Source organism: Botryllus schlosseri, chromosome 11, assembly GCF_051294905.1.
Source record: "Botryllus schlosseri isolate E-star chromosome 11, Bs_hap1, whole genome shotgun sequence".
In the NCBI taxonomy this organism is placed as follows: domain Eukaryota; kingdom Metazoa; phylum Chordata; class Ascidiacea; order Stolidobranchia; family Styelidae; genus Botryllus; species Botryllus schlosseri.
In genome coordinates, this window is record NC_137246.1 from 13,267,043 (window position 1) to 13,285,459 (window position 18,417).

General features: G+C 44.1%; 1 protein-coding gene and 1 long non-coding RNA gene across 4 annotated transcripts in view; both read right to left on the reverse strand.

Moving 5' to 3' along the window:
- Nucleotides 1–18,417, reverse strand: part of LOC145449588 (serine/threonine-protein kinase SIK3-like) — a 68,432-nt gene that overhangs the window by 37,418 nt on the left and 12,597 nt on the right. The window lies entirely within an intron of this gene.
- LOC145449606 (uncharacterized) lies at nt 7,592–15,985 on the reverse strand. Its single transcript, XR_013918308.1, has 2 exons — nt 14,211–15,985; nt 7,592–12,922 (listed from the first exon to the last, which is right to left on the reverse strand). It is a non-coding gene; the product is annotated as an uncharacterized LOC145449606 (long non-coding RNA).

An 18,417-nucleotide genomic window follows, 5' to 3' on the forward strand; every position in this document is an offset into this window, starting at 1 on the left:
TACCCAGTCCGGCGTTGAGCTCAATGCCTGTGTCGCCGTATCGCCGTAGTTCGTGAGGCGTTGACGCACGCGCGCCACGGCCGTCCGATCAAACGATATCTCGCGATACGCGTGTTGGAATTTGCTTCCGCGAAATTCCGGTTACGTAGCGCGCAACAAAGCGGACTATTTAGTCGCATTGTCCGACTTGCATTGTGTTTCTACTGCGCCAGACGCTGCGTGTGTGTTAGTCAACTAGGGTGCTTTCCAGACCGAACGGACATCGTCACAACTCGGAGCGCAATCTAAATTAAAAACGGGAAGTGCTCAAAAAGCAGCGCATCTCAACTGAGGCACCCTGCGTCCACGGCGAACCGGGTTTTGACGCCCAGAAAGCAAGTCCGGCAACATGACATTGTAATAATTCGAGTTAAGTACTGAGAGTCCATTTTCCTCGAGTACCGATATTATACGCCTCTATCGAAAAAGTACTATTCTATCGACGGAAAACATTGTTTCGGCATGTTCTTCCCTACATTGAAAAGCCTCGCAAATTCAATCGACTTCATAACATAACATCCAAAATATGTAGCACGGAGTTACGCATGTTCGCAAATGCAGCATTGAAGTGTGGAGACCCACAATCTCGCAGTATTATCACGGAGCGCTGCGCCATGGTTAACAAATATGAAAATATTAATAAATTTGATAAGTGAAATTGATATTATTTTCTTTGTAATGATCGGAAGGGTACATATTTGAACTTAGTGTTTAGTTCTTACTATGTATGACGTCATATTTAGTGATAGTTAACTAGTTGACTCGGAATCGAATTAGTCGGATACTAGAGTTTACCCATCCTTAGTAACGAATACTGCACAATTGATACTGTGACATCCACAGTGCAATCTTTTTGCATAAGACACCGAAACAATAATCACAATACGACAAGCCAAGGAGAGCGTCCCCGCTTTGCGACCATGAGTCTGCAGATCGGGTGGCCATTTTCGCAAATCAAATCAAACCGCGCGCTTACAAAATGTCACCTTCGGGATCAGCACAGCGTACGTCACATTTCCGCGAAAAACACGCACGCTTTCAACAAAATCTCGCAATTATCACGGCGATTATCGCGAAATACAAGGAAATTGACGCTAAGAAATGTGTAGCCCGCGAGATTCGAGATGATATCTGACGGATCGCAGATCAGTTCCAGCTAGCTCACCAACACCAACCAGTCAACCGGCGTCGGGGCGGAACGTGCAAAAAATCACTGCTGCCAGTGCAGTTAGTCGCGAAACTGATCGGAACACGCGTAACACGCATGTTGCAAAGCGTTTGCGTATCCATTTAACTCGCCAATGAGAATGGTAGCGAAGCAGAAACTGCGACAAAATACTGATAAAAGATAAGAACAGCGGACATGCCGGTAACGAGCAACTCAAATGTTATTTATTAGATGCGACCGCGGTGATTACGGAAAGACTCTAAGCTAAGGTCATTGTTCGCGTCACACTAACACCAAGCAGACCCTGACTCCACGCGATGACGCACTGAATGACAGCTAAGGAAATGACCGACACACAGACTACGCCTGCCTTTAAAGTGGAATGCATAACAACAGACCAAATGCTGCAAAATGAACCACAACTCGGTCCGTTTTGCACAATACTGAGTTCGCGGTTTATCCAATAGAATAGAAAACAAACGTCCGCATCCAAAACGCAGGTCCGTGCTGACTAATGCCATGCCGTGTTGGATTACACATTTAGCATTGGTATTGAATTGAGTACGTCATAAGTGTCAAACTGCACTACACAAAGTGCGTAGCGTAGTGGTTTTCAACCTGTTAAGCTTGCGGACCAGTGAACTTTCTAAATTCAAAATTAACCCGGAATGAAATCACGACGAAGTAATTCAAACCAAAGAATTGGAACTTGAATTTAACGAGGATTTTACTACTGTAATTTTTTTACGACGCCGTCAATGCTCGCTTCTATTGAAGATTCTGTAAAGCGATGTGCTTTGAAAATCACCAACGCTATTTCGCCTACTGATTCTACTTTGCAAAAAATACGACTTGGCCGTATGCTTGATTCTGTTATAGGCTACTGTCGGAAGTGTCAGATATCGCTGAATGGTACTGTTGAATTTCGTCAAAGTTTGTTTAAAAAGTATTTTTGGCTTTCACGTATTACTGATCTTAAACGAGTTGCTCAGTCGCACGATACTTAATACAGTTTGGCACAAAACTTGCTCTATTGCGACTTGGGATAAGCCGAAAGTAGACTATGGTGTCTGTATGCTTGTATCACGTCAAAAAGCGATATAAATTCAGAGCGATATTTTAAGTCTGTTTAGAATTTGTTACTTCATTTCTTTAATTGTCGAAAAAGCCTAAAACCACTTAGATTTCGCAATTAACAAAAAAATGAAATATATCTGGCGGGAAAGTTGAGAACTATTGTACTACTGCAAGCTGCAACCCCCGCAGTACACGTACTCGTTAATGAAACGCGTGTTTCGTGGGTGAAGTGACAAGCAACGAATTTGTCGCCGTTTCAACATTGCGTCGTGCGTTAAAAATTCCGTGGCGCGCTTGACGCAAAGAAAACCGTTGACCCGTGACCAAATAACGACAACCTTCGGCCGGCCTTAAATTTCGCAATATCGTGGTGCGATAATTGCCGAGCGGTCAGCATTTTTAACAAACGGTCGCAAGACCCAAAATAAAAAAGCCACCATGCATGTCTATTGCAACAAAAAATTACCAATTACCAATCAAAATAATTTCATTCACATATCACTATCGAACAATGATTGACGGCAGATGTTGGACCGAGTCCGAAACATCGTCAAGCAAGGCCGCGCCGAAACCGAAACAGCGACGAGAATCGGTCAAACCTCGGCAGGAATAGAAACGCATAAGTCACTTGCATTAAAAAACTATAAATACCACGCCACCAGTGTGTAGCGGTACCGCGCGAATGTCAATCGCGTCAAACGTGAAACTCGGACAAAACGAAACGGCGAGGTCAAGAAACAGCAGTCCGCTGCGCGCCAGTCACGCGGCAATCTCCGGCCTAAGGTCGGCATTTCATGTTATGATTTTAGCGGCTCGCTGACGTCATTGGCAGCGAAGAGCAAATTGAAATGTTCGCACAAACGGATGACTAACGCGAGGAGCGACTTGGAATTTTCGAGTAAACACGACGCTAATTGCAAGTCTGCCGCGGCCCGGTTGCGTTACCGGGAACGTTACATCTGGGACTGTTATAATAATATTGGATTGCATAAAGATTTTCAAAATTCTGTCATCGACGAATACGGCGTGCGGATCACTTGTATGCCGTGGTTGTGAGCCAGGCACCCACCGCGACTTGGACACAATGCAGCTGACAACTGATGGTGATCTCTTTCTTTAGCAATCACGACTAGCGCTGGGCACAAAAATTCAAGCATAGTATAGTGAGAAATTATTCTTTTAAGTGCTGAAATTATGCGCTGCTATCCACTGATATTTGACTTATCCACGAAAATTGCACTTTCGATACTAGTTGGTAAAAGTCTTGAAGTTTCGATTGGTCGTTTCGTAACATATAGGAATAGAACAATATATATATTTTTTTTTATTCTTGGAAGTTTTTGCGGCATATAAACCGACTCATGATGTACATGCACACGATCTGCAAATATGCATACCATGACTGGATGATGTGCATGTACCGCTGGAATATGAAGGTGCAGATATAGGCTTACAAGGCATTTTAAGTCTTGCACCACCCCTCAGATGCTATCCTGAGCTGAGCGCCAAACGGGGAACCATGGATGCCAGTGTTACTAATCAGGTCTTTGATCCCGGCGGGATATTGAACCCACGATCTGCCGATCAAGAAGCCGGACCATTACACTTATATTGTCGTTGTCTGTCGGTAAAGTCAGGCATGGAAAGTCGATTTTCCAAGTAGCGAAAATATACGCCCTCTGTGCCTGCAAACTTCCATCAACGAAAAATATAGCGCTATAGCCTACACACCAAATTTGGTTCAATTCCAGCCAGTAGCCGCATTGCTACAGGAGAAGAAAGTTTCTATTTATTATATAAAAATAAATAAACAAAAATTTCAAAATTTTCTGCTCACTCTATGAAAGTGTTAGATTGTCTATAGAAACGATGTTCGACGGCAATAACTCCGCTTCCACTGGTTGGAATTGAACCAGAGTTATTGCCGTCGAAAAATTTGGATTTGAATAAAATAGTATTTACGGTGGGCACACCTATAATAATAAATAATTAAAGAATTGGTCACCGTAAATAATATTTTATTGTTAATCGAAATTTTTCGACGGCAATAACTCCGCTTCCACTGGTTTAAAAAAAGGCATTTTTGAACACCCCTAGTGCTCGTATAGTCGACACGCAGCGTCGTAGGAAAGTCAAATCGGAATCGAATCACACAGGTACGCCTACTCGATTTTGCTGTCCTATTTACAAGCCGATGAAAGCCGTACCAAAGCCCATTCACCTACTTAATGTCCTATATTGGTCAATGCACAGATTGCACAGTGCACACCCATACGCATTTATTCGTGGTGTATTGATTGCGCTGGTATGAGTAATTTATGCAGGTTTGATACCAGGAAAAAATCGAGGAATTTGACTAGCGGAATGTTTATGATGGTGCAGTCTCATTCCAGGCATCTCGCGCTGCCCCGCCGCCCGACTACGGCCAGCGCAACATCGCCGAAACCTGCATGTAAAAATACCAGTACAGCGCAACGCAAGGCGCCCGCGTTACATACCCAGTTCGGCGACAATCCTACGGTCAGGAAAAGACCACTTTAGCAATTGGTCGCGCCATTCGATTTGCGCCGAGCGGGTTATTTCGGGTCGTTGGACGCGTGTCGCAACCTCGCGTTCACGCAATAAGCCGTCAAGAAACGGAAGACTGCGGCACGCCAGCCTGACCGCGAGCGAACTTTCGTTCAATTCGCAAAACCCCAAGATTATGGCCACAGATACGGCCGCTATTATTAGTGCAGATTGGAGTAATGTGTTATAAGACCCTTACTGGTTACACGATTTCACAATGTAGCCTACGTTGATGAATCATATGCCATTTCACTACCTAGTTTCTAACGAACTAAGACGGTTTCATATAGGACACTATGGTTTCATGAAGTATTTAACACGCTGTATGTAACGCAACATCAAAGACGCCGCTGATACCTATTCACCATAATCACAACGGCGACGCAAAAAGACCAAATTGAGACGACCAAAACAGCGATACGTCCTCGGGCATGGCGTAACGAAACGATTAAAACAGCGATACGTGATGCTGTGGATGAATAATTTTGAAAATACCCACACTGTGGCTAAGCCTGGTGGAGAGGGCGAACTTCAATTTTGTTTAATGCTAAGGAATTAATTAATGACGACAACATCATGATTTGCAATGTGGCTTTTTAACGAATTCAGGCAAGTACCGGAATGGACCAGAGGTGCTCTAACCTCTAACTATTAATCGTCGAAGCCCAAGTAAAAGAAGAAAGTAGGGACTTCCAAGTAAGTGAAAAATTAGTGTTCTGTGGCCTAGGTTGCAGAAAAAAGAAAACTGTCAAGTACAGCGGACGTAGTTTCGTTCGAATTAGGATCCGTACTGGTGGCTAACACCGGAATTTACCCGACACTTTACGGAATGCGCTGCGACTTCAATCTCAGTCACCTTCAGCGCGAATCGCGAACATTCAAATATTCCCTGACGCATCGCCGGCACGTCACAGCGAAAGCCATCAATCATAAGTTCTAGCGGCACAAAACCCACAAAAGTATATAGGCCATCCATAACAATCGACCTACAAATTTCCGCCGCGCAACGCAGCGTTCCGCCAGAACCCGGGTTCGGAATAGAATTATCAAGCTCGACAAATCTCCTGGAGACATTCCCTAGTGATAGTTAGGGGCGGGTAAAATCGATTTCGAGTAAGTCGAGTATTGATGAATCCGGCATTGGTCAAGCAATAACTGTCTTTATTATGGAGGCGAATTGTATTCATGAATACAAAAATGACCGGTTCACGGAAATAAGGGTGAATTGTAATATACGACACTGAATGTATTCAGGTTAGGGCAGGGGTCACCAACACGCGGCCCGCGACCTGATTTAAGATTTCGTAAGAACACTTATTAAAGCATTTTGAATGCTGAAATTGATGGCAGTTTAAAATTATTGTTGTTGGTTGCCCAACATCACTAGTCCTCACTAGCTGATTCGGCTTCGCGAGGATAGTAGCATTTCATGATGGGAGAATTAGTTGACATGAATGGCCAACATTGCTCGACGTTCAATGGCCCAAACGGCTTGGGATGACCACAAGATCCAGCTTTACGAGGAGATAGTTTTCCAGCAAGTACCGTGTCTGGCTAAACCAAACATCGATTCTTTAGTCGCTGAAAAGTGTGGTCAGTAGGGCTGGTCAAAATAAAATAAAAATTCTGAATTCCAGCCATTCAGTCATTAAATTGTCAGATTACCCTAGAATTTAAAAAAAAAATTTTAATTCTTCAGTATAAATTAAAATTATTAATTGAATCTGCGGAGCCTTATACTTGTTAGAATTGAACCAAATTTGGTGTGCAGCGTTTTTTAGGGTAACCTGACAATTTAATGTCTGAATGGGTGGAATCCAGAAAAAGTTATTTTCGAACAGCCCTAGTGGTCAGGTGTCATGTGCAGCTCATAGTTCAAAATATAATGAAAGTGATGATCATGATGTTATTTTGCTGTATTTGTATTTTTTAAGTAAAATATTATTTCTTTTGTGTTAGGCCGCCTACTATGCCCGTCGCCAATGTTAGAGGACACGGCGCCGTACTGACGTAAAGTTGCAAAAACGCGATTGCTAAACTGTGTGGCCTAGTTTTAACTCCATTGAACTCATGCGGCCACTGCCTCTATGACATCTGAAAAGTGGCCCAAGACCCGTTTTGAGTTGGCGACCCCTGCGTTGGGGCTTAGGTTAGGGTATTATTAAGATTAGGGGCCTCTAAGTGCCATTGGTAACCATTCGAGCACCACCCACTATGACGCCATACATAGTAACAGCGAATTGCAAAGTACAGATACGTATCGTTGATGCGACAATGCCAGTTGCGACCACAAAACATAAGGAAATGAATGAATTCTTATGTTTTGCCCATGACTATGCGATAATGCCGTGGGTTGATCTTTGTGCAAGATTGCCTCGACCCCGCAAGCAAGCAAGAGTGTTGAGTAGCTAACACGCTACATATTTTGGACGCCATGATAAATCAATGGCGCGAAGATTGTGTCGGAACGGCTATTCCCGGGGATAAATCGATATGGTACTCGGGACTCCAAAAATCGACTCTTACTAACCGAATCGAATCATAACAATCACTACTCAGTACTTATTCTCGGATTCGAGAATACCAATAGTTGTACCCAGTCCTAGCGATAATTTGATTGCATGGATCAACATTCAAGATAGGCGAAACGAAAAAGCCAGCAGAAACGACAATGTCCTTGTTGTAATCAGAGGCGAGCGGTATTTTGAAAGTATGTTTACACGTTCAACGGGCGATTACACACTTCGCATTCGCATGGAATGCAGTCAAGGGCTTGTAAATCCTTACGCGCCGAGTTTTACGAGCGCGCCGCACGCTAACAATACACGCCATCGCAGGATCGTAAGGCCGGTCTTGGTTTGTCCAAAGTCAACACCGGCGGTAAACGAATATCCATGGAATAGCAGCTCCGCATCGCAAACGGTGCGGGATCCGTAACCAACTGCTCTGTTATTCGGGGATTACCGCGTCTTTATGAGGCCGTCTTCAATCGACATTGTGACGTACCCCGGCTCTCATCCATCAATAACAAATCGCGAGCACCCATCTTTCTCAAAGGAATCCTTCCGAGTTATCGTAATTGTGCGCCATTTGACGTCATTGGTGAATAAATAATCAATAAAGCCCACTCTCTCAATCAACATCGTAACCCGTTCCAGAGTAGAAAACGAAGGTCGTAAAAAGCCGGGCCATATAAACGCGGCCAAAGCCGAGTCAAAAGTACGAGACGACCGACCGGGACAAGCTCTATGACGCAACAAGATGCAGTGGCGCGGCGTGATTGCATCGCGGATTGCCGCCAAAATTTCAACACACTCAGTAACGGCGGGAAGTAACAAATTTCTCCGAATAAAGCGTTGTCCGAGAAAAAGGGATGGATCTGGAAACTGGCAATTTACGACTGTTTTACTATTGACGAACAGCCCATTCATAACCATTGTGGCACATTATTTGTAGAGCGCCCTCTAAGTACACATGAGCTCGCCTCAGTATGTACAAAGTTGAACGGTGACTTCGAGCAGGTATACTTCGCTCGACGCAAACTTGGAAAATGTACGTGTTTAACAAGGAATTATAATCGAGCGTGGATATCTACTTTGACAAACTTCCTAACAGCCCCACTGGTCACCATCCGAATTCCCGAATCGCCACAATTTTGCGCGTCTAAGGATTCCCACCCTGTCAGCCACCACTGCTAACACTCGAAACATCAAACAAAACGGTCCATCGCGCGCCTGCCGGCCCATCGCGAGCCTACCGCACAATCGTCCAATGATATCCCAACGCATTGTTTGCCCGAGCAAACCGCGACAGTGTGTCTGCTTCACATTCGTTACCGATCCCCACAACGTTAACGATTCAAGACCGACGATTGGCTGGTATTGACATAACGCGTGACCAGAGATACGTCAGCAAAAATATCAGTAAAAGACGGCGGATGAAAGTAGTCTATCACAGGCGTGTGCCGGCATTGGAGATCAATTTGACCGATGGTAATTAGTAAGTCACAAATTCTTACGACTCTATGTTAGTGTCGTAAAAAACCGAGCATGCGAAACATGAGTAATGAGCATAAGCATTAGGGGTTGTTCATAATTTGGAAAATCTCAAAAATGATGCGTATCCGTTTCTCGTCCCATAGATTATTTATAAAAAAACGTCAATGAGCCTGCAATAAGGCTCCCAGGAAAGTCGTTTAGAACTGTCCAAATTTGTCTAAACCTAAACCTACTTTTAAAACTAAAACATTCAATGAAAAGTGGTCACATTTTATTGTTGAATCACCAACCTAAAATGGGCTTACAGAATCATTGCCGTTCGCAAATTTCTTGAACGAGTAGAAGCGCATAATCGGCAAGCCGTCATCGTCGTAATCATTCAAGCATAGCCGATTAGCCAATCAAACGCCGTGATTTCGTGATTACTAGTTTTCTCGTCGTTCTGTGGTCGCTGACACGCCCACTCTACAGCAGCGACTTTGAAACGCATTTAGACAAATCTTACCGACTTTCCTGGGAGCCCATTGCACGCTCATTGACGTTTTATATAAACAATCTATACGATGAGACATGGATATTGGATACGCATCATTTTGAGATTTTCCAAATTATGGACAACCCTAATGAGCATGCCATGCCACATTTGGGCAGGCGGGTGAAATTTGAGAAGCTAATTGTTACGGAACGGCCAGCATCTTAGCGAACGCCACTCGCAGGATATAAACCACTGATGTAGCGTGATAATTTAGTCGTGTATCCCCCCATGCATATATTGCTGCACCGTGTGCACATCGGTTAGGAACACTGATCTACTCAGTAACGGTACGCTGACCCAGAAACCGTGCACACCAGTTTTAAAGTCAAGTCTTTGATCCGAACCGTACAGAGCTTGAATCCACAACGCACAACGTTAGAGGTGGTCGGTTACGAAGTATTTCTTCTTTTTCACACGTACTCAAATTGGTTTGCCTACTTGCACTTCTTACTCGAGTGGTCATGATCAATGGTCATGCTTTAGATCAGTGGTTCTCAACCTTTTTCACCTCGCGGACCGGTAAAAGTTCAAAAAATGTCTGGCGGACCGGTGAACTTTCAAAATTGAAATGAAGCCAAAATGTAGAGTATGCAACCGTTTTTTGCAATTATATGGTACTAGAGAGTAAAATTTAAAGGGTTTTGATCGTATTTAATTATTATTCATGATGGCATCCATGTGATTTTATGGTAGTGAGTCTGCCGAGTCGAGGTAAACTTGCCTTGTCCAGATAAACGTGCTACCGCCGAGAGACCTTTACAGTCTTTCGCGCCGAACGCCGTGGGCTTAACCGACCACGCCAATTCATATAATATTCTTCTCTTTGACAATAGGTATATCGAGAGAAGAATTGTATCGGAGTCGAACCAAGCACCTTTTCGTGCTACATTGCTCATTGCCCACTGCCACCAGAAACAGGCCACTCTGGCAACTACCTATACGAATACAATGCGTGCCGCAAGAAAACACATTACAGCAGCTATACCGGCCATCCGCAAATCCGGCCGAAAAAGCACTTCGTCAGCCCAACTCAAAAACGCTGGTCTCGGGGCGCCCACTGGGCGATAAGTCAAACTTCCGGGGGCTTCACTCGCAGATCCTACAGTTGGGTGGATGTTTTCACCTGTACTTGTGAGCACATCCATTCTACTCAGCGTAAGCAGAGAGTTTACGTATAGCTTAATCGCGCCAATAGCGAAAATTTTCCATCATTCACGAGTGAAGCGGTTTTCTCGCGGCCGAATTTTTGGCGAATTTTTCGGAGTCCCATGTTAACCTAAGCTTCATTATGTTTTGGTACGTCGTGGCGTGGTAATGGCTGACGCCGAAATACCTATAAATCATTCCGTATTTCTCAGAGAAGGGCACCTAATAGGCTAAGCAAGACATTTAGGGATACGAAATCGTGCAAAGCGGAAAAGAAATTGAAAAATGTTAGAAAAAGTTTCAAATATGCTATGATTTACGTTCATTTGCGAAATAATTTTGAGCCCTATTCAAGCTCGGCCCCTCTCCAATTGGGCGGTTTGGGATGCCCCCGTTACGGTCCTGCACAAAATGAATGAATCGAAAACCAATGATCAAACTGTGCTGTTTAGTGATGAGTCGGCTCGTATCTATTCTGTGTACTTGTCACTTGCTTGTCGTCAAATGACACGTCTTGAACTTTAAGTCAAATTGAACATGTTTCCAGCCCTAATGTTACCTAACGAAGTTATGAATCAGTTTAAAATTTGATGTTTTATTTATTTTATCAATGAACAAGCCTTCAACATTGCATCTTGAAATGAAAGTATAAAATTCTAATATGCCTAGCGGACCGGCAGGAATGTCGTCGCGGACCGGCACCGGTCCGCGGACCGGTGGTTGAGAACCACTGCTTTAGATTATTTACAATTCTAATGGACAATTTTGCGCAAACGACGGCTACATTGTCCGCCTCCGAAAGACAGTTCAGGCGGGTTCGAGTCCGACGGAGGTCGACTCCCAGAATTCCTACTTGAGTGTTGGAGGTTCATCTAGGCTCCTCCTCGCCATCTCATCCGTGCAAGCGGCGTTTTATAAAACTCTAGAAGTGGGCCGTGCTACAAGTCAGCCGCTACGGAATAAAAACGAAAAAAATGGCTTGCTGTAAATGACCATAGTAGTCGACAAACACCACGAATACCGCAAACAACAGACAGTCATCTTAATGCCAATCGGGGACCTTGGTCGTTGCATCATCGAACCATCCCGCACGCCGCAACCATCGCGTTTTAGCGGTTGCCGAATTCATCCGAATGGCATCCGTGCTCAGTCGACGTGATCGCGCAACCTCAAGGAATGATTTAATTACCGCGCGCCTCAGCCCAACAGCCAGCGAAATGACCGGTTTACGATCGGTTTGACGTCAGCAGTTCTCTAATGCATATTTATTTAGATGTAACCTCGGCGACCAAATTTGAGTGCAGCCTAATCCAAACGGTAATTTTGACATCAAAACGACTTGAACGCCGCTGGTTCATGCCGCTCGGGTCAAGAGATTTCAAGAGTCTGTGTCAGCTACTAATTGCCGGCTCCGCGAACGACAAGTCGACGGCAGCTGCTGGCTGCTAGCTGACATCAAAATTTCCTGTCGAGATACGGAGACCGGCAAATATGATAAACCAAAGAGGAATGTTAAATAGCGACATCATCAATTTTGCTCGAGTGAAGATGTAGATCAGTAAACCCTGACAGAAAACCAATTCGGCCTGACATGACATACGCTGATCTAGAATTCGATCGACGATAGGTATGGCCCGGCGTCAGCAAGTTCCCGACCTCGGCGCGTTGAAACTGTCTCTTGAACCCCCGTTTAAACTCAAGTTCGATTTCAAACGACTGCAGGCCACGGCGCGTTAGAAGCGAGTCTTGGAAACTGGTTCAACTCGGACGCAAAGATATCCAGTTTACGCAAGCCGGTTATGGTGACCAGTGAATTCGGCACTTGATGCTTTTTATAGTGAAAGTTTTGAATTGTATCAATAAATTCGAAAACGAATATTTCACCGAGATGAGCCTGAATTGTGGTATACCGCACTTAGCCAAATCGGTACTGGCCACCTTGTATATAAGTAGTATTGTATTCGCATCGCGGGTCCGGTTAATTTTAGGGCCAGGGGTTAAGGCAGGAGTAGGGAACGGTTTAAATTTGGGACCGTCGACCCCCGAATTCAACATTACGAATTCACATGTAACCCTGGTCAAAGTTCAAACCCCATGTTCGAGTTCAACAGCGCAGCATATTGTCCAATACCTGACGATTACTCGGATCAATATACCACGCTGAGTGTCAAACCCGACAGTGGTTTCAGTGATGGCCAGGTTTAATTGCGTATGTTTGCTTGTGCTGCTGGTGTAATAGATACCACAGCGCGGTACTGTTGGTGCAATGTCAAGAATCTCACAGAGTGCCGCTATCGGCCTATCGTATACCGAATTCCTGCGTAGAAGATTCAATCGCCCCACTCGCGCAATGTGCCGACTCCGGCACGGCGTCGGCACGGCGGCACCTAGCTCATATTTTTAGCTACACGTTATTAGGGCTGGGCATAATGATTCGAGTACTCGAATCTGAATCGAGTATTAATTGCGATGATTCGAGTAGAGTAGTATAAGACGATTTTTTTCGAGTACTGGAATTATTCGCTCCTCGCTACTGGAGGTTAATTTATCAACGAGAATTATAGTTTCGACAGCGATTTTCACTGTTGAAGCCTTAAAACCTTGAGTGGTCGTATGGTAGCATACAAAACATATAGTACAAAGCTACGTAGTTGCTGGAGCTAGCAGATTTCCAAAATCAGGATCGTCCCGCACCAAGTGCAATATTATCGGTATGGTCGAAAAAATACCAAAATATCTTTAATGTGATGATGGATAACAGGCATTATATTCTTTGTGGTGGCATAAAAGGTACATATTCAAACTTTCACGCATCACGTTCTGTTGTGACGTCATAATGAGTGATACTCGATTACTCGACTGGACTCGAAGCATACTACGTGATTCAGAATCGAATCACTCAGGTACTCGATTTTGCCCAGCCCTACACGTTATACGACGAGCTTCATACGCATGACAACAAGCTCCGAGCTCCAATCCAATTAATTATCAACAAACGGAACGCAGTCGCTGCGCAGCTATTGACCGTTTGAACGACGAACTTGGAGTAGGGCAGTAAGAGTCGTATCAAACAGGTTACGCTGTCAAGCAGATTCAAACACCTGAACAACTCAATGAATATCCGTCTTGCAATCACATTTCGCCGATGCCACCGGAAGAAATAGGCTCTTATTTCGACACAATAAGCAAGGAGCCTGCGCAGTGCGCAGTGCGTATGAAGGACGCACCAACGTACCTAACCAAGCACCGTCACGTCACGTCACGACCGAACAAGGCACGTTATAACCCGGTTGCTGACCGCGCAACACTGCGGCCAGCATGTACTTGTACATGTGTGTCATCCACGCCAACATCTACACTCAGCTATCATTCGATTCGCGGATTCAACAACGAAGTTTGCTATTTCTCAGCAGAGGCATACATTCATAAAATTTCGCCGTCAGATCAATCTCCATAAGTCCATTTTAAACTGGTACATTATATCAGAGAGTGAATCGAATCTAGGTAGACCGGCACCCGCTCGCCATTACGAATGGCTATCAAATGCTGCGGAGATTAGCGGTCATGACTAATTCGAGCGTGCCATTACAACCGAGTATTTGCATACTACGAATAGGAGCGAGCGAGTCATCAAGACATATCCGCCACATTGGTTGGATATTGCGTTTAAATCAGTCACAGGGACTGTCACAAAAGCGACTACGATTAAAACTACGATAAAAACAATTTCACTGTCACAATTTCGGTGTCACGGCAAAGGCCAGCAAATATAACATGTAGCAAATGACCAAAAATCGCAACCCCACTTTGCCATCTCTCGCTGAAGTAGCACGAGTTTAGCAGGTATATTGCGTCCACGTAAGGCACGATCCCAACCGTAGTTACACAGCCCAGCAACATTGTCACTTCATTTTCATGCGGCAGTTATACCAGGAACTGATGAACAGATGTCCGACGCATGTCAAAACACGCGCTACCATCACCACCACAAGTAAACAAGGGCATCGGGGCAAGCGGCAAGGCTTCACGGGATTCACGAAAACCTTCAACCGGTAAGCCGGGCGCCGGAGAAAGGGCTTTGATAATGGAACCGCGCGACAATAAAGAACTTTCAACCACACCACGATCCCGATAACAAGGCATCTCCCGAACCCTGCCATTCACACGAATCAGAATTATACGTTGAATCCCTTCATTACCGTGGAAAATAGGATTACAGCTACGCGCGGACCATACGAAAATACTTTTGAGTGGTGGTTAGCGAGGTGACGCGAAATACCTTCGGCACGAAGTGCTACTAAACGTTCGTTGGGTACAACCAGATGTTCTCGATGACACCTATGGATCGACATGCGTCATCTCCCCGTTATCATTTGTGACGACAGTCTCAAACAGTCTCTACTAAGGCTGGGCAAAATCGAAGAGTCAATTTTCACCTCTATGATGTCTTAACAGTATAATGGATGTGGAAAGTTCCAATATGTACCTTTATGCTGCCACAAAGAATACAATGATAGTTCTACTTCACGTTAAAGATGACTGGTATTTTTCGACCTTGCCAATGACAATGCACTTTGTGAAAATGCTGTGGGTTGGTCACCACTCCACAGATACGTCATTGCCATTTCCGTGGGTATAGTTTGGTTTGTACTACGTGTCTCGTATGCTGCAATACCACCAATCCAATCGCTGTATTGTTATCAGTACCGAAACTATAATATTCGTTGATAAATCAACTCTTTAAGTGACAAGGTGCGAATATTGTCCCCTCCAGAGGCTAGCGAACCAATGCACCCAATCTTCGCATAACATGAACTGAACAAGTATCGGTGTTGTTATCCAATTCCAGCTGCGCAGTTTTGTGACCATGCCGCTGAGCTTGCGTAAGCATCGATACTACAGAAGAACAGAAAGTGAAATACACCTTCCAGCATCAAATTACACCAAAGCGCACGAGCAATTAACGTGTTCAGAAACAAAACAACGGTTACTCATTTCAAAGTAATAGCAGCGTACAGATCAAATACTGCCACTGTTACGCATACGGAAACCCAACGACGGACCAGATGCACTTGTCCAACTCAAGTCCACAGTACATGTCGGCCAGCCGGCCATAACCACAGAGGGTATGGAAGCACTTCTACTTTTTTCAAGCAGATTTTGCGTGCTTGCACCCCGTATCTTCAGGTGGTTATGACTTTAGACCATTTCTACCAAAGTATGTTTTAAGCTTTCGGGCAAAAGGCCCAGAATGCTTACTTGGAAATGGAAACCGCTATTTTCGCCTGTACTCAAGTAGAAATTTACGACGCTACTACTTTTACATACATACGATTGTACTTATGATGACTACTTTAACCATATTTGGCCAACTTTTCAGAGCAGATAAATTCCATAAGGCACCAAATGCGGTTACCGATAATAACCAATTTCGTGCGTCACTACCCCAGCCTTGACGTACCGTAACACGGGGTGACTTTGTACCACTTTTCACATTCAATGTTAAATTATTTTATGATATGTTATGATTTTCTGCCTTCTTCAACTTTGTTATGGGCGGAAGGGTTAGATCTATGGATTAAACTTGTAAAAGAAAATTATTGTCATGTTTTTGATCATTTTTTTTCAATTTTTCTGTGGTGGCCAAAGTCACCCAGGAATGGGGTGTCTTTAGCCGAGCACCATTTTTTGTACTTCCAGGACATCAAGCAGTCATATATGCCAATGACACAAGCTGAGAAGTTGACTTTGGCCATCTACAGTATTTTAAAAAAGAAGTATCCAACCAATGGTGACTTTTCAGACTTTAATTCAACGCAAAACCACAAAAATCTTCCAAAAAGAAAATACAACAAAATTAAACAAATCAATGAATGACAAAAAGTAGTTGAATGCCCTTCAAGTTCATTCTCTTTGTAGATTCCACAAGCATTTAGTAAGTCCAGGTCGGAGATTCTCTGTTGAATATCTTTCCGGTAATAGAATATCTGATCTTTTTGAATTGGCCATTTCCAATTGCTGCCCGATTTTTGCATAACACTGACTTCTGCACCATGCTGTTCTGTACTCTCCACATCACCTGAAAATAATTCTCCCTCATACTCAATTATTACATACTGGCCAGCTTTTGGTTTTGCTCTCAACTCCTTCTCTAATGCTCCCACTTCCACTGTATCATCACATAAATCTTCCTGGAAATTTTCTGCTTCTGAAGAATTGTCATCGCTTTCATGTTGAGTGCTTGTGACTGATTCAACTCTTTTTTGTTGGGATGTTGATGGTTGGTGACCATTTTCCCTTTGTTTTCAAGCCTTCTTCTCCTCTTGTATGGCAATTATCCTCGCAACCTCCTCTCCCGAGATACTTTTCACAAGACAAAATTCGTCTACAGGAAATCCAAAATCTGCCTGCGTCATAAAATGGTCTGCTATTTTCTTCTCCAAATCTGGTGATAAAACAGGCTGGTCTCCTGGTGATTTCGGATGCTTTACTATCTTTTTATTCTGTTAAGTCCCTCTTGGAATACCAGTTATTTCACTCACAGATCTTTCGCCCATTCCTTCCTCGATCATTCTTAGTGCCGCTTGGATCTCATCTGCGGTGTAGTCTTTATAACTCCTGACACCAAGCTTTCTTCTATAATTCCTTGGCATTTAATTATTTAGAAGATACGGATACTAAGATTAATCTTGATGCTAAAAATACCCATTTAAGCTGACTCTAAATAGCTGGCCAAAGTCACCCCATAAATTGCAAAAAATTTTAAAAAATGATCAGTCACAGGATTTTGACAATCTTGAAATAATGAACTGTAGGTTCGCCCCAAAAAACCAATAAATGCTGTCAGGTACATAGCCTTTGTCTGCAAATGAAAGGAAATTGCCTCAAACACCTACTTTGCATGTAAACCAAACGAAAGTTTGAGTACGTAAAAGGTGTGGTGAAATTTCTTACCATACCTGTCAATATAAAAATGGCTGCGAACATGTAAAAGTGTTGTATCACACATGAAATTTGCAATAATAGCACTCTATTGATGAAGATTGTTCCTAAACAATAGCTCAAAGTACTCATACATCGATATATTGTTCGATGTGTGCAGTAGAAACCAATATTGGTTTTTGGCCAAAGTCACCTGGCAGTGCTAAAGTCACCCCGTGTTACGGTAGCCGGAATGTTCGCGCATCAAGAATAATGGAATACGGATACATTGAATACCTTTGTAGGCTTTCCAATACAAAAACCGCACGGCTAGATGAACTACGCCAATGTAGCGCGATGCGTTCTCGTAACATCCACGCGCGGTGTGCGCGCGTTGCTACTGGTTGCGTGAGAATCGAGGGTATGACGCAACGGCGAACCGTGACCTTCGGGAATAGACGACGGTCGAAGAATTAAAACGTATTGACCACGATCATCAAAATACTGCGGCCTGCGATCCACTCTCCAGCTTCGGAAAAGCGGGCGCGCTGGCGGTGGCGGCCAGCGAGGAGATTTGTTTACACGGCGGCGACCTTCGAGAATTGTTGGCCTTTTGAGCTTCGCCTGGCAGGCGATCAAACAGCGGTAAGTGCGTCGTTGGCGCATCGGAGCCGGAAGAGTTCGGAGGGTGTGCGAAAGTTTTCAAAGGAGAATCGCAATTGATATCAAGATTAAGCGCCCTGTTTTGACAGGTTGAAAATCCTGCATTGTCATTCTCGCATCATGTCACTTTTGTCGGACAGATATTTTGCCGGGCTTCGTGATTCGAGGTGTAGAGACAAAGTAGTTGAAGTTTTCGAAACTTCGATCGATTTCTGACGTCATGGTCACGTGCCACATCTGCCAGGCGCCGGGGCGCATAACGCGCTTGGCCCAGCACTTACGGTGCTCCAGAACATCCGACG